General features: G+C 38.5%; 1 protein-coding gene and 1 long non-coding RNA gene across 2 annotated transcripts in view; both read right to left on the bottom strand.

Annotated features, from left to right (window-relative positions):
• The window catches only part of PHLPP1 (PH domain and leucine rich repeat protein phosphatase 1), a 256,881-nt gene that overhangs the window by 163,781 nt on the left and 66,332 nt on the right, over positions 1-26,768 (bottom strand). The gene's annotated exons all lie outside the window — the stretch shown is intronic.
• On the bottom strand, positions 1,230-26,271 carry LOC129051612 (uncharacterized). The gene is made up of 3 exons (XR_008515983.2): positions 4,086-26,271; positions 3,536-3,695; positions 1,230-3,293 (listed from the first exon to the last, which is right to left on the bottom strand). It is a non-coding gene; the product is annotated as an uncharacterized LOC129051612 (long non-coding RNA).

The raw sequence follows: 26,768 nt of genomic DNA, 5'->3' as shown, positions 1-26,768 counted from the left end.
GTTTTTAAAAAAGTAGTGCCCCAACATTCATTGAGTTGTAAGACATACTGAGAAATGCCAATGACATTTTTTTTTTTTTTTTTTTTTTGAGATGGAGTCTTGCTCTGTCGCCAGGCTGGAGTGCAGTGGCGCAATCTCAGCTCACTGCAAGCTCCGCCTCCCAGGTTCAAGTGATTCTCCCGCCTCAGGCTCCAGAGTAGCTGGGACTACAGGCGCCCACCACCACGCCCAGCTAATTTTTTTTGTATTTTTAGTAGAGATAAGGTTTCACCATGTTGGCCAGGATGGTCTCCATCTCTTGACCTTGTGACCCACCTACCTTGGCCTCCCAAAGTGCTGGGATTACAGGCATAAGCCACCGCACCTGGCCTGTTACCTTTTTGATACTTACATTGTGTATATCTGCAGAAATAGTCAACTTTGGATGGGATGAGATATTCACAGCAGAATTATTTTTGAGGTTTTCACAAATTAATGATTTGGAGCCCTAAAATAATAATTACAAGGTTCTGACTTAATCTCCATTGTGATACCACTTGGGCCTTGTCTTCCCCACAGGTAATCTCCTCGGGGAAAAAGAAAGTGGAAAGAATAGAACATTCAGTTATTTTTTTGTTTGAAACGACAGTTTTGTTTAAAAATGGAACAGCGGTGGCTTCTAGCCTTCAAATAAAACATATATTTTTAAAAATTCACATTTAGAAACATTTAATATTCTGGTACTCTATTAAATTTCAACTCATATTAAATTGAGTTTTATATGATCTACATGAGCATCTCTATACCTGGCAGTAGGCAGGCAACAAGACAGATTCCAGCCCTCAAAAAACTTAAAGTCTAGTAAAATAATAACCAGGCAACTGCAGTATAATTTTGTAGAAACTACAATAGAAAAAGTACAGTGTACTGGGGAATCACGTGAGATACAAATTCCAGGCCGGGCATGGTGGCTCACGCCTGTAATCCCAGCACTTTGGGAGGCTGAGGTGGGTGAATCACCTGAGGTCGGGAGTTTGAGACCAGCCTGACGAACATGGAGAAACCCCGTCTCTACTAAAAATATAAAAAAATTAGCCGGGCGTGGTGGCACATGCCTGTAATCTCAGCTACTCAGGAGGCTGAGGCAGGAGAATCACTTGAACCCAGGAGGCGGAGGTTGCAGTGAGCCGACATGGTACCACTGCACCCCAGCCTGGGCAACAAGAGTGAAACTCTGTCTCAAAAAAAAAAAAAAAAAAAGATATATGAATTCCAAACAAAAGTGACTATTTTAGACAAGTACTTAGCATAAGAGAACTATTAAAAGTATCCATGTGCATATAATTAGCGTGATAAATTTTATCAATATATGTAATCATGTAAAGTACAGATTGATTACATCATACTGTCAACTTCCCAATTTCTATCTCCAGCCCAGTCTTCTTCACTTGAATCCAGTTTCCTATGGTCATCTGTCCACTATTCCACAGATCTACTTTAACGGCTCCTCCTACTTTTCTAAGATTAACTCATCTTCGGAAAAGACGATTCCATTCATTGAGTGTCTTGGATCAAAACCCAAGGCCTCTTCCTCAACTTCTCTCTCTCACACACCCCAGACCCAATCCAAGCTCCACCTCTGCCCTATCTTTAAAAAATACAGTCATGCACCGCATAACTTTTTGGTCAAGACAGACCACACACACATAGGATGATGGTCCCGTAAGATTACAACGGAGGTGAAAAATTCCTATTGCCTAATTCAATTATTTAAAAAATAAATTTAGTGTAGCCTAAGTGTCCAGTGTTTATACAGTCTACAGTAGTGTACAGTAATGTCCTAGGCCTTCATATTCTCTTACCACTCACTCACTGACCCACCCAATGCAATTCCTAGGCCTGCAAACTCCACTCACAGTAAGTACCCTAGAGAGGTGTGCCATTTTTTATCCTTTATACTGTATTTTTACTATAATTTTTTTCTATGTTTAGAAGTTTAGATACACTAATACTTCCCATTGTGTTACAACTGCCTACAATATTCAGTACAGTAACAAGCTGCACAGGTTTATAGCCTAGGAGCAAAAGGCTATATACCATATAGCATAGAGAGGTGTGGAGTAAGCTGTATCATCTAGGTTTGTTTAATACACTCCATGACGTTCACACAAGAATAAAACTGCCTAATGGCACATTTCTCAGAATGTGTCCCTGTTGTTAAACAACACATGAATGTAAAAACATCTTAGTCCTATTTTAGATTTATAAGCTATGTGAATACAAGAATTACACCTTCTTCTTTATGCTTCTCCCCCAGAAATCATAAGCCTTAGAGCAAATACTCAATACATACGACTGTATTTTAATTAATTTAAATTTACTTAAAATTTTAGAGTAGTACCTTAATTTTATGTCATTGAATTTTAGAGTAATTACAATTAATAGAAAATATAACTTGCTGGAAAAACTAAGACTGATTATTATTGAGAACTCTGAATTCACCATCACTCTCTCAATAACTACGTAATAAAGAAGATGTGAGAGTTTCTTTTTTGTATAACAAAGAAGAAAATTATCTTGTGGTCACATATTGCAATAATCCCAAAGATCGAAATAATCCCAAAAGACTTGAAATCATACGCCAAAAGACTTGAAAAAAATCCAGTTAATACCTTCATCTTACACTAAACCAGATTTCACTATGAAAGACAATAAGGGCAACTTTATTCATAAAAAATTTTTAAACTAAAAGCTGACAAATTTTGAATAAATAACACACTGATTTAAACTAATTCCTGATGCATTTACCTCAAAGTCCTCATTTCTTGGAATTTCCTCAAATAGTTCTGACTCTCTTTATCTCCTATAGACAATCCTGAGCTCATTTAATCCCAAACAAATTTAAAGGGAAAACAAAACTGTATTTAAGAGCTTCAGAGTTGAAGAATATAATCTCATACTATCTGAGACAAAGTTCCATGTAGATAAATAGAAAATTATGTCTTTCAAAAAAGATGTCAAGCTAATCCTTGAAGATCTAATTTCAACATTGCAAACAACATTTAGATAGCCCAATTACAGAAAGTAGTGTACACACAATATACCACAAAATTCTTACTGTCTTTTTTATTTTCCTATAAATGGTTTGCCTTGGGAGTACAGTTTTATTTATCTCTCAAAAGAAATGAGTTTTCTCAAAAATCTTAGGACCAACAAGAACAGCAAAAAAAGAATCAACTAACCAAATAACAAGCCATCCTCAAAGAATACTTGTTCATCAGTTCCACTGCTATAATCATTTTTATGCCTCATGCCTTTGAAGAAAAATCAGGAAAGCAGGAGAAAAGAACAAGCATAAATAATACTAGAAATAAATAACAGAGAATGTTTCCTTTCCTTCCAAATGTATCAGTAAATCCTTTTTGGAATTACCATAAGAAATAAATCAAGAAGAAAATGGCAGAAAGGAGTCAAGTAATAGAAATTACTGTTTTTTATGATAGAGTTACTTAAATCTTATTACCAATTCTCCCTTCTTCTAAGTGTTTATACATACATCACAGGTAGAGGATTTTCCTGTGTTCCAAATAAAGATAGCACTTCTCAGGGTAAGGATATGATATAAAATTCTTCAGTTTGAGTTTTTGTTTTGTTTCACTTTCCCTACAAATAGATGAACAGAAGTCCGGGAGGGCACTTTGCTTGCATTTAGAATACTACAAAAGAAACAGAACAATCATTATTTCTATTAAAAGAGAACTTTTAAAGTCATTTAAAATTATATGCAGAAGAAAATGAATTAGATAAAAATATTTTGAAATATTTTATATTCTATGATTTCAAACATTAAAAAAAAAAACAAGAACACTGGCAATCTATATGCATGGGGGTGAAAAAGAATCTTGACCTCTGCCACACACCATACCTAGATATTAACACAGGAGAATATCTTCATGACCTTAACATAGGCAAGGTTTCTTAAGTAGACACCCACAAAAACCAATCATTATTAAAAGACAGACACAGAATACATTAAAACTAAAAGTGTATGCCATCGAAAGACACCATTAAGACAGTGGAAAAAGGTCGGGCATGGTGGCTCATACCTATAATCCCAACACTCTGAGAGTCTGAGGTAGGAGGATCACTTAGGCCCAGGAGTGTGGGACCAGCCTGAGCAACATGGCAAGACTCTCTCGGTCTCTACAAAAAAAATTAAAAAGTTAGCCAGGTGTGGTGGTGCATGCTTGTAGTCCTAGTTACTCAGGAAGCTGAGGTGGGAGGATCTCTTGAGCCCAGGAGTTCAAGGTTGCAGTGACCTCTATGATTATACCACCGTATATTATATACAGTTTATTTTATACTGTATATGTATAATATATACAGTGTATATTATACTGTGTGAATGTATATGTGTGTGTTTATATACACACACACACACACACACACACACACACACACACACACACTGTATATTATACCAGCCTGGCCCACAGAGCAAGACCCTGTTCTTAAAAAAAAGAGGGGGATGGGGGACTGGGGGGAGGCAAGCCACAGAATAGAAAAAAAAGATAACTGTAACATATATAACTAGCAAAGCGTTCATATCCGGAATACATTTAAAAAGCCTCTAACAATTACTTTTTCTTTTATTTTCTTTTTCTCATTCTGTTGCCTAGGCTGAAGTGCAGTGGCATGATCATAGCTCACTGCAACCTTTAACTCCTAGGTTCAAGTGATCCTCCCACCTCGGCCTCCCAGCCCAAGGTGCTGGGATTACAGGTGTGACCCACTGTGCCAGGCCCAACTACTTTTTTAAAAAGGTCAACCCAATAAAAAATGAACAAAAAAACTAGACACCTTCCCCCTACACGTATACCCCGATATGGTTTGACTCTGTTTCCCCACTCAAATCTCATCATAAATCGTAACCCTCACGTGTCAGGGGAGGGACCTGATGGGAAGTGATTGGATCATGGGGGCAGTTTCTCCCATGTTGTTCTCATGATGGTGAGTGAGTTCTCTTGAGATCTGATGGTTTCATAAGGGGCTCTTCCCCCTTCACTTTTCTCTCTTTCTTGCCTCCTGAAGGTGAAGAAGATACTTGCCTCTCCTTCACCTTCCGCCATTAACTATAAGTTTCCTGAGGTCTTTCCAGCCATTTGGAACCGTGAGTCAATTACACATCTTTCCCTTTATATATTTCCCAGTCTCGGGCAGTTCTTTATAGCAGTGTGAAAATGGACTAATACACACACACACACCCCCAATATCTATAGAACCAATAAAAATCTTAGTTTCAGGGAAATCCACATTAAAATCACAATGAGCCCAAACTATACACCAACCACAATGGTTGAGCTTAACACCAACAATAGCAAACGTTGACAAGGATGTGAAGCAATAAGAACTCTCATATATTGCTGTGGAAATATAAACTGGTATAATCTCTTTACAATTGTTTGCAGAATCTACTAAAGTTAAAACATAAATACCCTAGAACTCATCCACTCCATTCCTACAGATTTACCAAAGCAAAAAAATACATGTAAATTGCACTAGAAGATGCACAAGAATGTTCATGGCGGCATTATTTATAATTAGGTAGGAAAAAGAAAACCTGGAAACAACACAGCTGTCCAAAAACAGTAGTAGTACTAACTGTGGTATAATTATACAATAAAACTACATAGCAATGACCTCCTACATGCAAAATGATGGCTGAATCTCACAAACAATCTTTAGTTAAACACAAAAGAGTACATATGATAAGCTACTATTTATATAAAGTTCAAAATGAGCAGAACTAAGCTAGAGTGTTAGAAATTAGGACAGCAGTTATTTTGGAGGGGGTAGGTAGTAACTAGGAGGGCGAAAACGGGGTGATTTGAGATGCTGACAGTATTTTGAGCTCAGTAGTAACCACTTGGTGACGAAGACTTGCATACCCTTCTGAATGTATGTTATATTCTAATAAAAGATCTGATTTTTCTTAAAAACTATCTGATTTAGAAAAACTAATGATAAACAGACAAATGTTTAAATTAAAATTTCTAGCATACAAACTGTTAACACCAATACGAACCTTTAACATATCCAGAGAGCATAGTCTTCCAGAACAAAACATTTGAGATTATTTCTAAATCTGATTTTATATTTAAGACGTTTAAGGCATAAAATAAAAACATAAAATGATTAAAGCATTAGGCAGTATGCATTCTCCATTCTCCACCCTACTCTCGATATTTATCTTTTGCCACTTAACTTTATTCAACCCTCACTGAGCTTCTCCCCGGTTCCAACATGCCATTCCTTACCAAGTTGCCCTGCCTGAAACAACTTTTCTGAACCCTAATCTAATTTTTTATTTGGAGTCTACAGGACTGGACTTCTCCCCTACAAAAGGCATGATTAGTATGTTTCTACCTTGTTGATACTCCTTAAGACAACTTTACAAGTTGTCATTTGCCCAAGTAAGTTCCACGCTCCAACAGAGGGCAGTAACTCATCCATTTATACATTCTCGGTATTTTTACACAGTAGAAAAATGGATGAAAACACGTACATATGTGTTTTACAGAAGAGACATATTACTTTCAATTCAACCAATATTTATTAAGTGCTTGTTAAGTACCTATGATACTTAGCCCAAATTAGGAAATCAGAAATAAAGTTACTTCAATCCAGCTGCATTTTGAAGTCCATGTCCTGCTATCCCTACTTTAGTTAGCACTATGATGTTCTGGAGCCATAAATACTGTAACTGTGATTCTTAGAACAGTTTCAATCATCAAAATTATTCTGCTTGGGAGGGTGTGTTAATCTCCACATGCTCAGGCTCCACTTTGCTCTTTCCCTTCCCTGGAATCGAATCTGCCCTCTTCCCCACATGTACCCCTCCAAAAAGACTTGGGAACCTTATCACTTCCTTCCTGGGTTGCCCCACTGTTTTCTTGCTGTTCAGGCTCAGCTCTGCAGTTCCTGCAGACTCCATGCTCCTCCCTTTCTTTGGGCCACTCAGTCCTTGCCCTGACCCACTGGTGAGCCAACCTTTCTTCTTTTCTTTGGCCTCTCTTCCATCAACAACTGGAAAAAGGGGTAGCTCGTAACCTCACAACCCCCTCTGCTCATTCTTCTAGCCCTTCTTTGCCTCTGGGTGCTCACATACACACATTCTGGCCAAGAAAGTAGTCAGGGGAGTGAGAGAAAAGAAAGGCAACAAGGAAAAAAAGGTGAAAAAAAGAGAAAAAGTAAAAATATTAATGGTACTAGACATAAGTCAAAACAACACACAGCCAATGTGTTCCTAGAGACTAGGAGTGATGCTCTGTGTATGCAAATGTGAATGACACAAAAGTTAAATATGAGAAAAACAAGACATAGGTGAGAAAATGTGTTAAAATGCTGAAGAGACAGAAGGTAAATGCCTATGACTTGGAAAGAAACATGAGAAACCATGGACATAAAAACAAATAGGGGCCAGGCACAGTGGCTCACGCCTATAATCCCAGCACTTTGGGAGGCAGAGGCAGGCGGATCACTTGACGTCAGGAGTTTGAGACCAGCCTGGCCAACGTGGGGAAACCCATCTCTACTAAAAACACAAAAATTAGCCTGGTGTGGTGGTGCATGCTTGTAGTCTCAGTTACTCAAGAGGCTGAGGCATGAGAATCACTTGAATCCGGGAGGCAGAGGTTGCAGTAAGCCGAGATCACGCCATTACACTCCAGCCTGGGAGACGGAGGGACAGAGGGAGGCTCCATATACTAACTAACAATTTCTGCTTGATGCATCTCTTTAGCATCAAACCTACCAGGCAAAACATGTCACCTCAGCAAATTCACAATTAAAAATTAATTACTCAGAACAATTAATTACAAATTAGCAGCCAGGAGTGGTGGCTCACATCTGTAATCCCAGCACTTTGGGAGGGCAAGGCAAGTGGATTACTTGAGGCCAGGAGTTTGAGACCAGCCTGGCCAACATGGTGAAACCCCGTCTCTACTAAAAATACAAAAATTAGCAGGGTGTGGGCACCTCTAATCCCTGCTACTTGGGAGGCTGAGGCAGGAGAATCACTTGGACCCAGGAGAAGGAGGTTGCAGTGAGCCAAGATCATGCCCCTGCACTCCAGCCTGGGAGACAGGGCAAGACTCTGTCAAAGAAAGAAAGAGGAAAGAAAAGAAAAGAAAACAAAAGAGGAAAGAAAGAAAGAAAGAAAGAAGGAAAGAAAGAAAGAAGGAAAGAAAGAAAAAGAAAGAGACAGACGGAAAGGAGGAAAGGAAGAAAGGAAGAAAGAAAGGAAGAAAGAAGGAAAGGAAGGAAGGAAGGAAGGAAGGAAGGAAGGAAGGAAGGAAGGAAGGAAGGAAGGAAGGAAGGAAGAAAGAAAGAAAGAAAGAAAGAAAGAAAGAAAGAAAGAAAGAAAGAAAGAAAGAAAGAAAGAAAGAAAGGAAGGAAGGAAGGAAGGAAATAAATTAGCTGTAATTCAACTCTCAACTTAATTTGCACAGATACCAACAAAGGGAATTTCTGGTTAAGTAAAAGTGGATTTCAGCTGAACTTCTCTCTATGTCTCCTCCACCAACAGTGACAAGAGATTCTTACCCCTAAAGATTGAGTTCATGTTTACAAAAACTCACTATTAAGTCATGCAAAGAATGCAGGTAGTCAGAGAAGCCAGCTCAGCATCGAATACCTTCAAGGCACTCTAGAAAATAAAGCCCTACTCTAAATAGGTTATTATTAGGATCATAAGCAGAAACTCGCTAAACAACAAAACCAGTAACAGGAACCAAAGTAAATATCAAACTGAGAGGGTTTTTACAACAGAGACTCTTCTTTCCATATGCTCCCCTGAGACAAACAGCCCATTCTTCAGTCACCCTCACTCACTTTCCCCTTGAGAATTTTAACTGCATATAATGAAAGATGTTATAGGTGAGTTTGTATGCATTATCCATGACTAATAATCTAGAAGCAGAAAAAAGTTGAGATCACCACTATATACCTAATATTATCTATAGAGCCAGCTTTAAAACATAACTGAAGACTGAACTTACTAAAAATAATCAAACCACAAAAACTATACAGTTGACCCAAATAAATTACATTTTATGCAACACAAACTCTAAAGCCTTAATTTGTAACGCAAACTAAGAACACTCGGATATCCCTGTTGTTCAAAACCTTCCCCACCTGTTCTCTGCCCCCAGAAGTGACAAGTGTGTAAAGGGCCTTCTATGCACTCTGCCTCCCACTGGATTCAGCCAGTGGGGGGTGGGGAGGGAAGAGAGTGTGGTCAAGGGTATCTATTCTCCGGACACCCTCCCTATTAGGTGGCCTCCAGCTGGCCGTGCCCTGGTCTGAAGTTCTCTCAAGGTGCAGTCAGCTCTAGCTAAAGGGTCTAGCATCTCCTGCGAGGTTCTATCAATCTCTTCTTCCACTCATCCCTTTGGGGTGTGGGTTAATAACATCTCCAGCAGTTGATAATCTCAGGCATTTTCTACACTAAACCTTGCAGTTCCCCAATACACTGCCCACATCCTTCTAAAATTCTCCTGATTTAAGTGTGCTATTTCCTGTTGAGACCTTGACTATTAGACTTGTTAAAAAGAGGAAAAATGTTTTAATGAACATTTAAGACATATGTTCTGTTTATAAGCAGTAAGGCCCGAGCAAATAAACAAAAACCCTCAGCTATATTTTCAATATGAATACAGGTGAGGGAAGGTCAAAGAACTGCACTTCTGCTGTAGACCACACACTGTATTCTACAAGGGTATCATAAAATACATGGTTTATGATAGATGAATGGAGAGAGATGCCTGAAAGGGGGAAAATACAGCAGCAAGATCCGGGGACATGCAGACTGTGCAACTATCATTCTTTCTATTCCAGATGCTCTCATTCTTTAGCTGTGCACCTTAAACACAGCCTTGGAGCTCAGTTTCCTAATGTAAGGCATAGATTCTATGAGATGAACTCTGCGGTCCTTTCTAGCTTCAAAATTTTCTAAATAGTATGTCTGTCTTGTGATGACAGGTTAAAGAGAAAGGATAATGCTTCTGAACAGGGAATATCACAGCCTCTCAGTGGCCTTTGTAACCACCTCAAGAGAAGTCCCAGCCAACAGACTGTACATCCTCAAAGTCTCGCTACCAATAGTGGCTCCCCATTAGTAAACGAAAGCTCACTGATATAAACCAAATGACATAAAGTACATGAAACAAAATGTTATTTTTAGTATCCTTTCATTGTCCATTTTATACATGTCCTATTTACCACTCCTCTGGTTCTTTTCTTCCTCTTTATGAGTGATTATCCAAGATCACTGCAGCTTCCCTTTCTTTCCTTAAAATCTCCCTCATTGTCTGTGAACTCCATTCAGTAGAGAATATTTCAAGGCCAGAGGAAGGATGGGAAATTCAAGTAAGTCAATTTTGCTACTTAATAATTGTACTAAAACATTGTGGCTTTGGAAGGGAGCTTAAGTCTAATTGCTAAAACTAAAATTTGCCAATTTTCTGAGTTTTGTTTTTGTTGTTGTTGTTTTGTTTTGTTTTTAAACATGCCCATTCTTTTAACAGGTATCTAGTGGACACACAAGAAGATCCAGGAACATCTGTTTTATTACCACTGGATTTCACTGGGGACCTTTCTGGCTCTTACAGGGGTTGCCTTGATCTGTGAATCAATCAGACACAGTGACCACCCAGACAGCTCAGCCACAGAGTTCAAAGAAGAGAAGGTGAGACAAACTCTAGGAAACAAATGAGCAATAAAAAACAAGAGGGAAAGGTTCATTTTTGCATAAGAGTTTTGCTAGCGTTGTCAAAGTAGGCCTATAAACGCTCATAATGCAAATACTTCAACAACATAACTCTAAAATGTTTCTGAAGACTTTTAAAAGGGTCTTTCTTTTCTTAGTAATTTAATATGTTCTACTTTAACAAAAGTAGGGCACTTCTGTGAGTCAACTCCTATAAACTATCTCGGAGTTTAAATTTTGCTTCGTAAGATATATCAGTGTAGACTAAGGAGTACCAAGAAGTAAAGGATTGTGTATTTTGGTCATTTTCAATGAAAAATTTAAGAAAGATGCAAGATAGGACAAAAAGGATGAGTGGAATCATGCACACCTAGATCCCAAGCAAAGCAATTTAATTTCTTTCTGAATAATTTGTAAAACATAATACCAATTTCTGAGGCACGTGGTGAGGTGTTAGTTTTGGGTCCAGCAGCATCAGGATCACCTGAGAACCTGTTAGAAAAGCAAATTTGTGGGCCTTACTCCAAACTATTTAATAAGAAACTCTGGGGTTGAGGTCCAGCCACCTGGGCTTTTATGAGCCTTCTAGGTGATTCTGATGCATGCTCAAGTTTGAGAAGCACTATTATAAGGAGGGAATGAAGTCAAGTTTACAAAATCTCTAGCTTGGAAAAAGGAATCAATTATTTTATTTAAGATTTTAATTCTTTCCTTTCCAAGACATGTACTGAGAGCTACTATGTAACAGGAAATATTTAAACATACATGGCCCTATATGCCTTCCATTAGTCAGGATAAAACAGAACATTAAATCATGGTCAGTCTTATAGTGTCCTCAGGTTTTAGGAATTACATTCTACTGAGCCATAATCAACCTCTCTCCCCGGTAATGCTTATACTGAGATTCTTCACAATTTCACTGCACCAAGAGACTAAAAATTGTATCATTTAATGTAGCGAACACTGAGACACTTAAAGGTATACAAATGTGTTATAATTAGGGACTTAAATTAATCAAGATCTGTACATAACAAGCTGAAGAATGGTAAGAAAATAAGAGATGACAAGGTTTCCAGATAATTAGCACTTGGCTTAGTTCCTCATTTCCTTCAAGTCTCTGCTCAAGTCAAAGCAAGGCCGCCTGCCCCGACCGTCCATCTGTAATAGTGCAACCCCCATTCCATAGCGCCTCCTTACCTTGCCCTACTTCTCTTTTCTCCACAGCACCTACCATATAGTATGTTATAAAACTGACGTGTTATGCTTATTGGTTATTTCTTCTGCCCACTAGGATATAAGCTTTATGGGGACACAGAGCATCGTTTTATTCACGGATATATCTTGGGCACCTACAACAGTGCCTGGGGCAGAGAAGTCATTCAATACCTGACACACAGTGGCCTCAAACAAAAGTTGTGGAATTAATAGCTGGGTAATATTTAAGATATATTACGGTAAAAAATGTTTAAGATGTGAACATCTTTGGGAAAAGGAATAAAAAAAGTTTTGGTTACAGAAGAATGATCTATTCCTACCCAAACAGGTTGGAAGGTATGCACTTGATTTATCAGCTTTACCTTTAAATACCTTGAGGATTTATATGAAATAAGATTTATATGAAATAAGATCAATGTTGATTATTGTTCAATAAAATCAGATATCTGTATCTCACTTGGGCAATATTTATATATCTTCTGCCTATCTACAGAATTCTAAGAAATGGCAATCTGGGCTTGAATTGCAAAAGAAATAGAAAATAGAATTTCTCTTCCCAAAAAATTAGCAATCCAGATGACAATATGCAATCTATAAACAAAACACTAATCAACAGTTTTCTGAAACAACTATAAATTCATAACTAGTTTATTCTCTCTTCCAGCAGATGGCTGACCAAAACAGCACTTTGTTCATGTTTTTAACAAATTTTCCAGAAAGAATAATCATGCTCAAATGCTTTCTCTTGTCTTTGTTTATGGACAGGGTCCCTGGCACGTTCTATCTAAAGGCACCTACCTGACTGTGCACCAAGAAAAGAGCTGAACTTTTTCTATTCTAATAACCTTCAACTCTTCCCTATTTCAAATATTCAAATACTTCCATCTGTAAAGTTCAGCCAAGTTCATAAACTATCTGGCAAAAATAACAAAATACAAAAAGACCTGGGACCTTGGCAGGGAAAGGAATGAAGGTTAAAGTTATGTTTGAACAATTCCTTCCTCTCCTCTACTAGGTTCAAAGTCTTTCTTTTAACTACTAATTCATCATGGAAGCAATACAGCACAGTAGATCCAAAACATGGATTCCGAAGCCAGACAGCTTAGATTTGACCTCTGCCTATTACTCTCTCTACTGACCTCTCTGTCTTAGTTTCCTCCCTGTAAAATGGTAAAAACAATAACACTTTCCTGTTGTGAGGATTAAATAGGCCAATATAACTGTAAAGCACAATGATACTTCATATTTACTATTATTATTACAGCTCTGAAAATTCTAAGTTTTACAAACTTGGAATTTACTTTTAACAAGGTACTTCAACAAAATCCATTATCACTAACAAATTTCAGATTTGTCAAGGAATTAATCACAAGCTATACCTGCTTTGTAAACTGTGGACTCACACAGGAAACTAACAAGGAAAGTGGTCAGAGTATGGGAAGCTCCATAACCTGTCAAAGAATGACAAGTGTCAATGTCACATGGCAAGAAATTAGGAAGCCATTAACATACCCTGAGTAGAAGGATGACATAGTAAAACTGTATCTCCGGGACATTACTTTAATAGCTGTGTACAGGACAGTTTAGACAAGAGACTCAAAGCAGCAAACTAGCAAGAAACTTGCACAGCACGTAACTATGCAATAATCCAGGCAATTGATCAATAAGATTTTAGATTAGAAGGTTAAATTGAGTGGGAAGGGGTAGGGGTCATATTAAAAATCTGAGAGTAGTGAGGGGCAATAGGATATTGGAGGTGCTAAGGGATGTCTATGCTTTCTGCATCATGGGATAGAAGATAAGTTTTCATTTCTAATTCAGGTGTTCATGGGCTCAACTGAAAAGATTCCTGTAAAGATTCCTGTAGAGAAGAGGTCAACTACCATCCAGTGACCAAGTCCGGCTTATGGTTTGTTTCTGAATGATCAGTGAGTTAAGAATGGTTTTTACAATTTTTTTTTTTTTTTTTTTTTTTTTAGATGGAGTCTCACTCTGTCGCCCAGGCTGGAGTGGAGTGGTATGATCTCGGCTTGGCTCGGCTCCGCTCACTGCAACCTCCACCTCCCGGGTTCAAGCAATTCTCCTGCCTCAGCCTCCCGAGTAGCTGGGACTACAGGCGCACGCCACCACTCCCAGCTAATTTTTTGTATTTTAGTAGAGATGAGGATTCACCGTGTTGCCAAGGCTGGTTGCGAACTCCTGAGCTCAGGCAATCTGCCCACCTCAGCCTCCCAAAGTGCTGGGATTACAAGCGTGAGCCACCGCGCCCGGCCAGTTTTTACATTTTTAAAGTAAAACATTTAGAGGGTTGTAAAAAACCAATTAAGAATATGCAACAAAGACCTACGAGAACTGCACAGCCTAAAATATTATATTTATTACCTAGTCCTTTACAGAAAACATTCGCCAACCTTTGTTTTCAAGCAGTATCAAAGCAGATTTCAAAATAAGCTGAAACTGATGGATAATAAAGAGGCTGGGAGCTACACAGTGTACAGCCCACTTTTTTCCTTACTCTGTTGCCCTAAGAGTTTATTCCCTACTCCATCTACTTAATCCTTAATGTGGTTAGGTTAGTAAAAGTATTGATGCTCATTAGAAACAAATCTTCCCCAGCACTGAAAACACCACACTACAGAGTCCACTTGGAGCATTTACATAACAAGGGCCAGTTCCTGTGTGTCCTTCATCTTTTGCTGGTCAACAATAAATCTACAAATACAAACTGAGTCATTTGTGTAAAAAAAAACTAGTTCTTTACATTGTTAATTGTAGATTGAAACAGTAATAATTAAGCAAGTCACCATAGCTCATGCCTGTAATCCCATCACTTTGGGAAGCCAAGGCAGGAGGATCACTTGAGTCCAGGAGTTGAAAGTCAACCTTGACAACACAGCAAGATCCTATCTCTAAAAAAAAAAAAAAAAAAAAAAATCAAAAATTAGCTGGGCATGGTGATGTGCAGCTGTAGTACCATCTACTCAGAAGGTTGAGGTTAAGAGGATCACTACAGTCGGGGAATTCAAGGTTGCAGTGAGCTATGATTGTGCTACTGCACTCAGCCTGGGTGACAGAGTGAGAATCTGCCTTTAAAAAAAAAAAGTAATAATTAAACTCTCAACAAAAAATACACTTGTGGAATGAAAAGTCATTCTTTCCCATATCCAAAACTGCAGACAAATATACTGATTTATAAAATGTTCTAGACAGGGACTTAGAGCTGCTTCTGGGAAAGAAAAAAACCAACAAAACAAAACAAGCACTTCAAATCTATCACTTTTTTCGGGGGGGATAGACATATAAGTGTGTAGGTATATATGTATGCATATGTATACAAAATATATATGACATTTCACCTTAAGTTTTAAAAGAAGGTTTATCATAATCTTCCATGAGAGCCACATAACCTCCCAATATTAAAAAATGCTGGTTTAATTTCTTTAACAAAACTTGTCTTTCAGGAGAGCAAGTTAGTTATGGCAAACGTCACTATATATGTGGATAGCAACAACAAAGGAGATTCATCAATATTGGGAAACCAAACTTGTATAATTTCAGTTTGATACAGGATTGAACATAAAGGAAATTAAGACCCAACTGGCAGGCTGACAGACCCCAGTTTGAGAAACATTCAACTAGTCCAAACCACAGCAGGTAGAGCAGGGAATTACCATCATGGCACAGGAGTTAAGAGAATAGACTCTGGAGTCAGACAGACCTGTGTTTGAGTCCTGGCTCCACCTCTCCCTAGTGTGTGAATTTGGGAAAGTTACAAATTCAATCATCAGTTTATTCCTCCGTAGAAACAGATAAAACTAGCACTTAAATCATTTATGTGTAGTATTTGGTATAGTGCCAAATACATAGCAAGCACTCAATAACTGTTAACTAAATTAATGTTATAATGTATATAAAGTTCCATGTTCAATAAATCCAGGTTATGGTTGTTTTTATGGAAGAGCTAAGGAGCAGGCTGACTGTCTGGACAAGGACCAGTGTCAGGAATGGCCAGCGCTAAACTATAAGTAGATCAAGTTCCATCAACAGGTAAATCTGGCAGTTACAATGAAATGGTTCAAACAGGCAGGCAAGCTGATATGAAGGCGAAACAGCAGCAGGTGGTAAAACCTAGCTTTGAAGATTGATTCATTAGACTTGGAAAGAACCAGAACCATTATTCAATTTTCCAGAATGGATTTTCTATGCAAATATCTAGGTGACTTGTTGATCATGACAAGCACCCACCTGCAATCTACATTCACTCTATAAGCTTTATAGAGGTTTTGTTTTTTGTTTTTTTTTTCTGAGACGGAGTCTCGCTCTGTTGCCCAGGCTGGAGTGCAGTGGTATGATCTCGGCTCACTGCAACCTCTGCCTCCTGGGTTCAAGTGATTCTCCTGCCTCAGCCTCCCAAGTAGCTGGGACTACAGGCATGCGCCACCATGACCAGCTAATTTTTGTATTTTTAAGAGACAGGGTTACACCATGTTGGCCAGGCTGGTCTAGAACTCCCAACCTCAGGTGATCCACTCACCTCAGCCTCCCAAAGTGCTAGGATTACAGCCATGAGCCACTGTGCCTGACTTTTTTTTTTTTTTTTTTTTTTTTGAGACAGAGTCTCGATCTCTCACCAAGGCTGGAGTGCAGTGGTACAACCATGGTTCACTGCAGCCTTGACCTCCTGTGCTCAAACAATCTTCCCACCTTGGCCTCCCAAGTAGCTGCAACCATAGGTGCACACCACCATACCTGGCTAATAAATTTTTTGTAAAGATGGGGTCTCCCTATGTTGCCCAGACTGGTCACAAACTCCTGGGCTCAAGCAATCCTCACATCTCAGCCTCCTAAAGTGCTGGGATTACAGGCGTGAGCCACCACATCTGGCTTAGAAACATTTTTAAAGTTTATCAATGGGTGTTCCTTTGTAACATTTAGAGAAACAATTAAAGAAGTCATCAGAATACATTGATGAGAAGGCAAGGAGTAGGTTAGAAGAAGAGAGTAAAAGTGGAATTTAGTCAGAAAAGAGTAACAAAATCAGAGTTTTTCCCACCAGAAGAAAGTGAAGCCATCAAAAAAATTATAAAAAATCATTCATACTAAAAGGACATCTGCTATAAAATCTACTGTTTCACACCAGTGCCCATAGAACACAAACGAGACAGCAAATTACAGTTTTACTCTGGCACTAACAATTCAATAGGTCATGCCTGAGAAAATATTTCTTTTCTAAGCTGCCTTTAAGTTCCAGCTGTTTGAAAGATGGGACACTCTCCAAGTCCATAAGTAAAGCTCGGTCAGTATCATATACTACCTGGACTTGACTTTCCTATTTCCATAGCAGTCACTGAAAATGATAGTTTGCAGCATAAAAAGAGGAGTTTGATTTAGTCACTCTGATTAGAAAAACATATGCTTACATTTATAATAACAAAATCTGCTTGGTTATAGCAATCTAAACTGCAGAAAAATAGTTTTCATCATTTCTTCATTCAGAGAGAGAGAAAATCTCTCCAAGGGGAAAAAAAAAAACAGTGTACTCATTAATTAGCAGGGTAATAATTATAGTTATGAAAGAAAAAAATGGGTACGAATCCAATTTACCTAAGGTTGCTTTCCTTCAAGTCCACCTGTTAACTGTGTAGACTCTTAACCTTCCAACGACAGTCAGTATCTGCAATGATTAATTAGTCATTTTAATAAAGAACACTATTTCCTATGAAGACAAAAGTCTAAAGTCATATCATAAGTTCCCTACTGTTGTAAATCCAGCCTCAAAAAAATGTCAATGACATGAAGCTGTACTATCTTGCTTTCCTAACGCATTTCATGATGCTCAGCTAATAAATTTACAGTATTTGTTTAAAGATCATAAAAAACAGCAAGAACATTCAATGATGCAGCAAAAGAGCTGTCATATTGCTGGCAGGAAATTGGATCTCCCTTTGTAGCTTGAATAAAGTCAGAAGCAAAGCATCCTTCTACAGAAGCAAGAAAAGCCAACCAAAACCACAAGAGAAACATAGTAGGAAACTTTCATTTGGGGTTGATGGCAATTCTTAATACTTTTATATTTTTAAAATTATATTGAAATAAGCATTATGGAGTAGAATGGAAATTTTACATAACATTTCAGGAGGAAACATGTGGCTACACAGTGCTGTCAGGGTAGCATGCCTGCCTCTGCTTCTGCTCCCACGCTCCAAGCAGATGAGCAAGTCTCATTACTGACCTTTTTGTAAGTATAAACTACATATCTGAACAGCCTGTTTTCAAGAAAATCCAATCATCCCACAAAATTTTTTAAAAACTACAAATCAACCACTAATTATTAAGCGCTTGCTAGCACAATAATGAAAGCATGCCTGTCTTTGCTTGTCTTGGGAACTGTCGGAAAGAGCCTCTTAGTGCTCCAGGCCTTTAAGTCCAAGCTCCTGCCAGGTCTGTCGCCAGCTCCTCAACTCAGCATACTGAAAACAAAGCCAGTCTTCCTCCCTGCAAGATCAGCTGCCTGTCCCATTTCTGCAGTAGTGAACAACATCCTCCCAGACTCATGAGCTGCAAAACCTGGGGTCACTTTTAAATACTACCTCCCTCTTTGCCATGTATATCCAGTTAACCACTTCATCCTGAAGAATCATCACAGCATCTCTTGTATCCATCCCTTCCTCTCAGTCCCCAGACTCAGATTCATGACCTTAACTACCACTCAACTAATGGCAACAGCCACATAACTACTCTTTCTGTCCACAGTTTCTTCCTACCACATACCACCACCAGCACGCATGCCACCACCAGGAATCATGGTGGGTACCTTCGTTTGTTCCACTTAAAGGCTGCGACTTTTTATAAAACATTTTAAATCCTGATAGCTGCTAACAATAATATTAATATATTGGCTTTCCTAAACTTGGGAGTCATGTGGTATTCTAGATTACCGAGCTTTACAGAAGCCCAAGAATTTATTCTTTTGGCAATACGTTTTACTTCAATACTTTTGAATATGTCATAACTTGTCCTGCCTGGTCAAAAATCAAATAAATTGCAAGTACCTTTTCTTGGTGGCCTTAGGTCATCATCATTATGGGGTTATATTAGAGTATAATAAATGATATTCATAAAACATCCATGGACACAACTGAGGTCCCAGACTGCTGGCTCCCACTTTATGAATGCTACTTTTGATACCTCCTCCCATGTGTTTTATTGAAATTCTGTAGTGTCTGTTTGGGCTGCTTAGAGGTCATTTTTCGCTAGCCTCCTGGCCTAAGGTTGTGCTTGCAACTGATTGCTGACTGACAACCAAACACTAAATAGGTGAGGTGTGCCTATTTATTTAGCCTTCTTATTTATAGTCTTACCTTTCCAAATTTTTAAAAAATTCATGGAAAGCACTGACTCTCTTTTATGTAATCTGTATTTATTTCCTGTTATTCCTAGCTGTTGTTCCATCATAATAGCCCATGAAATCACTAGCCTCACACACAATTTATCTTTAAAAATTAGCTGGAAAATAAGTATACTTAGACACACAGGACTTCAACTGCGATAAATGACCTATCAAGCTCATTAAAGAAAAAGCCAAAGAAAATGTGTTACTGTGAAAAGCATCAAAGGTTTATATGTTTACTTTCCTTATACTCATGTAGATGAATATGCGTATATATGTATATATTAAATTGGTCTCGGGTGCAGCCTTGAACTACTTGCCTTCATCACTCAGAACTTCCCAGCCATAGAACTAAAAAGGTGCATTCCAAACGGCATCAGGGATTTGCAGCATAAAGAAACAAAAGCCAGACAGAGCAGGAACTTGGAGATAAAAAGTATGGTACCTGGAGACTAGGCATCAGGGTGCAGAAGGTTTATGCTGTGTGAGAAGACACTGATGAAGAATGGAGGGAGTCAGTCCCCACCCCCTGCTGCTGGGCTTCCCTACTGCACCTACACCATTGAGGCAGAGAACAAGGTATTTCACCTCTATCTTTTTAAAAACAGCCCAGAAAATTCTGAGAACAATTCAGATGTTTTACAAAATCTGAAACGTATTTGTCCATGTGACTCTTCAAAAACAAAGGCATTGTTTTTAACAACCAAGTCTGTCATTTGATCAATACAGCTACACACACAACACATACACACATAAACCCACACATAGCCATCTGAGATTTTTTTTTTCAAGCAACGATTCTTTTAAGACAAAAATGTCACCTACTTATATGAAAATGCTCTCTGCCATTGTTTGTTTCTGTGGAAAACAACAAAATCTTACATATATTCACTAATGCTTAAGGAAAGAAATCAGCCGGCATAGTTCAGACTTCGGAAATATTTTCAGCTCATCTTGCTTCCCCACCCGCTGCGTGCTCATCTGACAGCAGTGTGGTTCTCCCTGCCTGGTTTACTGCCTTGACACAAAGCCTTGATGTGGCTTTGTTTAATTTAGCTTCATGGGCTTCCCTGCCACAACATTAAGAACTCAGCGATGGGAAAGGAGACAAGCCACTTCCATTGCAGGTTAAAGCTGGGTTTTTTGTTTTGTTTTTTTTCTTTAAACACACCTCTTATTTGCTAACAACAAGATGAAAGGGCCTGGTAGAACTGGTTCCCTTTGCACAATAGAAAAACAGACATAAGAACACAAAGAAATGAAAGAACCTAAGATATAAGAAATATATAGGAAAAAGGGGGAAAAAAGGCATTCTGAGTAAACCATCTTTTATCTGGAATTCAAAATACTCTGTTCTTGGTTTATCCAACCAGTACCAAAAAGACAAGTTGTACAGTATAAAAAGGGTTTGGTATGGTAATTTTACAACTCAAGATTGATGTTTTGAAAAACATAAGATGTACAAGTTTTAATTACAATTTATGGTGACACACCTCGGTAGACTGAACAAGAACAGCTCTTTGGCAAAAACAAAAAAACAAAAAACCCTCTTACTACCCATCTATTTTTGAAAGCACACGAATTACATAAAATGGTGCTCTGTTACAAACAGCACACAAAAGGAAAAACCTTTCACCTTTTGCCAGAAGACACAATTCCAATATAAATTGAGAAGGGAGGGACTGATTTCTAACTTGTCCCTGGTAATCACAGTGGGATTATACATGCACTGCAAGTCCTGCTTAGTCTCTGTCTCTGACAACAGTCATCCTTCCCTATTTCCACCATTCTAGTCCCTGCTTTACCCCCTTGGCTCATTCAGAAAAACACAAGTGTGCCCAGGACACCTGGGCAGTGAAGGCGGATCCACCTCCCGGAGATAAAGCCTAGGGGTTCTCTGTTAACAACCAATTCAAAGGAAGGAATTTAAAGAAAACAAACTTAAAAGGGCCTCTCTGCTGCGCCTCAGGAGACCACAGCTTCAAACAGATGGAAAATGCTATTGGCATAATGTCTTCATTGATGTATTATTGAAAAAATCAAATAACATAAAACAGACATGAAACGTTTATGACAGGATACTGAATGAATACAGTGCCATTGAGGTCTGATAAAACTAGCAATGTTCTCCCAAAGGCAGCAGACTGGATAAAGACTCTGAACAGGGCAAATGTACTCTTAACCAAGTTCCACTTAACCAACCCACTGGATTACCCACACATCTCCATTCCTTCAGTAAAACACATCAGTGAAATCCATAACACCGTGGGATCCCCCACTAGTATGCACAGCATATTCCTATCCCCCACTCCCGCTGCACGGTAATGCTAATTGTACTTGTAATTATATTATTAATAACATTTACACAGACCAGTGAAATATGAAGGCAAAGTAATTTCTGTGAAAATTAAACTGAATGCTTTGGAGAAACTCAATCAAGTGAATCAATTAATAAAAATACCAAAATAGGTTCAGAAAGAAACTGTAAATGGGAAAAGGCTGATAAAAATCTATACCCTGGTTCCAAGGCAAGAACTAAAATAAAAATTCCATTCCTGCTTCTGTCATCCTCGGAATATTAAACTAGGAATTGTTCTTTGCTCCCCTCAGTTCCTCCCTTCAAAATGATGCTTTAGGTTGGGCACGGTGGCTCAAGCCTATAATCCCAGCACTTTGGGAGGCCGAGGTGGGCGGATCATCTGAGGTCAGAAGTTCGAGACCAGCCTGGCTAACGTGGCGAAAACCCGTCTCTATTAAAAATACAAAAATTAGCCAGGCGGTAGCGGCACGTGCCTGTAGTCCCAGTTACTCGTGAGGCTGAGGCAGGAGAATCGTTTACAGGAGGTGGAGGCTGCAGTGGGCTGAGTGTACCATATACAGATAATTGGGGTTAGCTATATTTCAAAAATTGAGAGCAATCTGTTAAGCTAAAAAGAAAAGAGGGAAAAAATGGCACCCTGAGTAAAACATCTTTTCTCTGGAATCCAAAATTCCAGAGAAAATTGAATTTTTTCCCTGCACTCTGGCCTGGGTGACAAAGTGAGACTCCGTCTCTAAATAAATAAATAAATAAATAAATAAATGCATGGATGCATGATTTAGAGGTATTCTACACCTTCCTGCCTCTAGATAAAGTCTAAGACGAGCAAAGTATTTGCAAATTACCTTAAACATTTTATATTCTCCTTTAGCCCACTTTTTCAATTAACTGACCAAATACTCATTCTAATTATGTTACATCAGAAATTTTATACTAAATAAACAGCACAAAACATTGCAAAAAATGAAGACAAATGTCATTACTTCTTTGGCACAATTGGCAGCTTTTAGAAGAGGCGGTTCACAGAGTAGACTGTGAACCTTTTACCAAAATCATTCTACTAAGTGTAGCTACTATTAAAAGCAAGAGCTTAGGACAGCCTTTAAGGGTAGATACAGAAAAAGTCAATGACTTTTTATTCATTTGCTTTGTAAACAGCATTCTTAAATTGCAGATGACTTTTTCTCCTTAATATTGATCAAGAAACTCAGATGTTTAAATGAAAAGTTCGTTGCAAAAAGCAAAGACAATGGGAACAGTAACTTTGAAAATAAGGCAGCAAGATTAGTAACTTACCCAAGGTCACAGAGCTAGGAAATAAAACAGCCAAGGCAGTCTGATTCCACGGACTTAACTCTCAACCAAAAGTAATAATGATAGTTAAGGATCACAAAACAAAACAACAACAACAACAACAACAACAACAAAATGGTGATACTACAACAAGATGGTGATAATAATAAATGATAACCAACTTGATGGTTCAATTCATAAAGTTCAAGATATGGGAAGCATCAGACTCATCCGGCTACTGGAGAGGGCTTGTAGACATAGAATAAAGACGTTTATCTTTTAAAATACCTATTATTCCTTAGACTGCAAGGAACACTTTAAAAACTCACTTTTACCTGTGAGCATTAGCCACAGGTGCCTATATTAAGAAATGTAATGTCTCTCTTATAGGAAGATGCTCTGGCATCAGTGTGCAGAAGGGACTAGAAACTGAGGGACCACACTAGAGGCTATCACTGTCTGGTTAAACTGACCACAAGAAATTAATGACAACCTTGAGTTAAGGCAGGGATAGAAAGTCAAAGAGGGTGATAAGAGATATATTTAGGAAGTAGTCATCTCCCTATGAGTATCTACCTATGATTATTACCTATAAATTACAATTATTGATTAAGCACTTGTTGCAAGTCAGGCACTTGGCTATGGACTGAAAATATTCAAATATAATTCAGTTCAGCTTACCACTCTTCCCCCTGCATGGCCCACTCCTGCCATACCAAATGATGGCATGGTTTCCTCACCTCCAAAATTTAACTGACAGCATATTCCTTTTTTACTTAGGCCTCAAATCCAGCATGAACGGTAATGACCCAAGAAAAAAACAATGCCAAAATTTTGGCAAAACAGCACAGTGGGCAGTGGAGAAAGCCTTCGGCATTAGGAAAACTACTTTTATGTTACGCTTTTCTTGCCTGTAAGGAAACTTTTTTTCCACAAACAATTTAAGTCTATATTAATGCCATTTTCTTCTCCCCAGAAGGATGTTACTAATCTATAAACGGTACTAAAATTTACAATCTAGGTAGATCAATCTTGCCCAACACCATCTCTAATAGCCACAGTACAAAGGTAGAGAAACCAGCCTTATTTTTCTATTTCAGTCCCAAGGTACTGCTTTGAATTTGTTTTTGCTCTAACAAACAGAGCAACTGCTTCTCCCTCTATAAACAGTACTCTCTCCTTTCCTGAATGATGAACACAGCAGGAATCTTAACACTGCTTCAGATGTTACATAAATTCTCCCTGTCCTTCTGAGGATGATACAAAGAGTCTTAAATGGCTCTTTATCCACTGACTGTGACATCACTGTTGGCAGCCACGGCACTATAATTGTTTTGGGGGAGAAGCACTGAATATCTCTGAGTGATCACATGCATTCTCTATTCCCTCCCTATCAGCCAAACACTGTATTTAGTGAACAATATAAACAATACATCAATTACAGTCCTTTAAAATTGAGAGTCAAACAGAAAAACATACCAATTATCTGGTTTTCTATGTTTTATAACAACCTAATTTTGGAGCTATGATTTAATTGCCTTCGTTATAAATAAGGAGTTTTTCAAATTATTCTCCCCTCCTCTAGCATTTATGCTATATTAATCTTTTTTTCCACAAATATCTATATGTCTTCTGATTTTATGACTCATTTTGCCCTGAACAGACCATGCTTCAATTTCTCAATTACGGCAACTACGTCAAAAAAGAAACCACAATTACTGAGTTCAAAAAAAGGATCCCTATAATCTTCTGTTGATTTAAGTGTCAGTGAAACTAGACTTGTGCTCTGTTCCAATTCACTCTCAAAAAGTTCAATTAGGACTAAATGAAATGACCAAAAAGTATAGTCCAAAACGTTAACACATACTGAAGCAGGCTATATATCTGCAAACAAAATGAGGTTTTATTAGTGATAATTCTCCCATTTCTTCAGCACACAGACAAATGTGTGGCTTTAGCAGTTTCTGATTTTGCACCATTCACTTAAATGCAAGTTGGCCTTCACTGGGAACTAACTTAGCCCTTAAACTTCTCTTCCTTCTGAAGATGACAGCTTATGGGTATGGCTACAAAACCTACCATGAGTTATCACAGTACACCAACTTCTATTACCCTCCTCAGGCCTAAAATAAGAATTCTGTCCCTGCTTTCTTTCTATTAGCCTTTGGGATGAAACTATTAGAGTAGAAACTTTACATTCCTCTGTTACTCTAACTACTGACATTTGGGGCCAGATAATTCTTTCCTGAGAGGCTATCCTGTGTATTGTAGGATGTTTCACTGTCCAATGACAAATGTCAAAGTAATCCCTCTATTTGTGACAATGAAAAAGTCTCCAGATGTTGCCAACTGCTCACGAGAACCACTGCTTTAGACATACCCCACTGTCTGTCTGCCCCATGTGAAGTCTAGGATGAGGAAAGTACAATCAGAGAATGAGAATAACTTCAAAATTCTCCCCATCGTCTTGAATCTTAAAAATGCACAACCTTGGAGGCCATGAGCTGGGTCTGGAGTTACAAGTGCTCTGAGCTGTAGCCCAGCAGCTTCAGCTCTGCCTAGCCAGGTGGCAGACACTAGGCCCTTCCTTGCTGTGGCCATCTTTCTTCTCACTCTCAGGCCCTTTCTTGAATGAGAGACCAGACCAAAAATTGTGAGAAGTATAAGTTTTCTAAAAGTCAACTATAAACTCAGTATTGCTTTTTTACTTCCATTATGTGGACTGTTGCGCCTACAGTCAATCATTTCACCCCATAAGAAACATGATTTAATTAGGTTAAGGCACAAGTTATTAGGCTGTATTCCAAACATAAACTGATAGCTCTTCTAAGAGAAAAAAAAAAATGCATCAAGAAGAAAGGGCAAAAGAAAAGCTTTCCTTCAAGGCTTCAAGTGTCCCCTTGATAATAGTGCTATTCATGGATCAGAAAAGATACTCATTTCATGAGTGCTGCACAATAGCTTCTTGTTGCAATAACCATTACAATATAGCATTTATTGAAAGGCTTGTGGGCCGGGTGCGGTGGCTCACGCCTGTAATCCCAGCACTTTGGGAGGCCGAGGCGGGCAGATCACGAGGTCAGGAGATCGGGACCATCCTGGCTAACATGGTGAAACCCCGTCTCTACTGAAAATACAAAAAAATTAGCCGGGCATGGTGGCGGGCGCCTGTAGTCCCAGCTACTCAGGAGGCTGAGGCAGGTGAATGGCGTGAACCTGGGAGGCAGAGCTTGGAGTGAGCCAAGATCACGCCACTGTGCTACAGCCTGGGCAACAGAGCAAGACTCCATCTCAAAAAAAAAAAAAAAAAAAAAAAAAAAGAAAGGCTTGTGGGGAGCAGAATCAAGACCTAGTAACTATAGGTGACTCACCTTTAAAAAAAAAAAAAAAAAAAAAAACTCTGAAAACAAATACTTTTAACTCACTAAGTCTTAGCATGAGTACCATTGATACGTATCATTTCTATCTTCTGGCAAGAACAGTATTTTATTGGTCCCTAAATTATTTAAAGATTCTCATAAACTCTCATCAAAGTGATTTACTTATGAGAGCTGGAACCAAACTATGGCTAAGTGTTTAAAACATTATAAAAGTAAATAAATTAATTTTACTCCAGCACAAACAGATGTCAAAAAACAGACCACTGGAAGTCAAAAAACAAATAGCTCTTTGCCCCGAAAACATCTGATCTTAATCTGTCAAAAATTACCACTGCACTGCCCTTTGCTATGCCATCTTTAACACCACCAAGAGTCATTACCCCTCGTTATTTCTCCTACCCTCAAATAATTTACAGGTAAGAA

Source organism: Pongo abelii, chromosome 17 (assembly GCF_028885655.2).
Source record: "Pongo abelii isolate AG06213 chromosome 17, NHGRI_mPonAbe1-v2.0_pri, whole genome shotgun sequence".
Taxonomy (NCBI): Eukaryota; Metazoa; Chordata; class Mammalia; order Primates; family Hominidae; genus Pongo; species Pongo abelii.
This window is presented reverse-complemented; position numbering and strand designations above follow the sequence as displayed.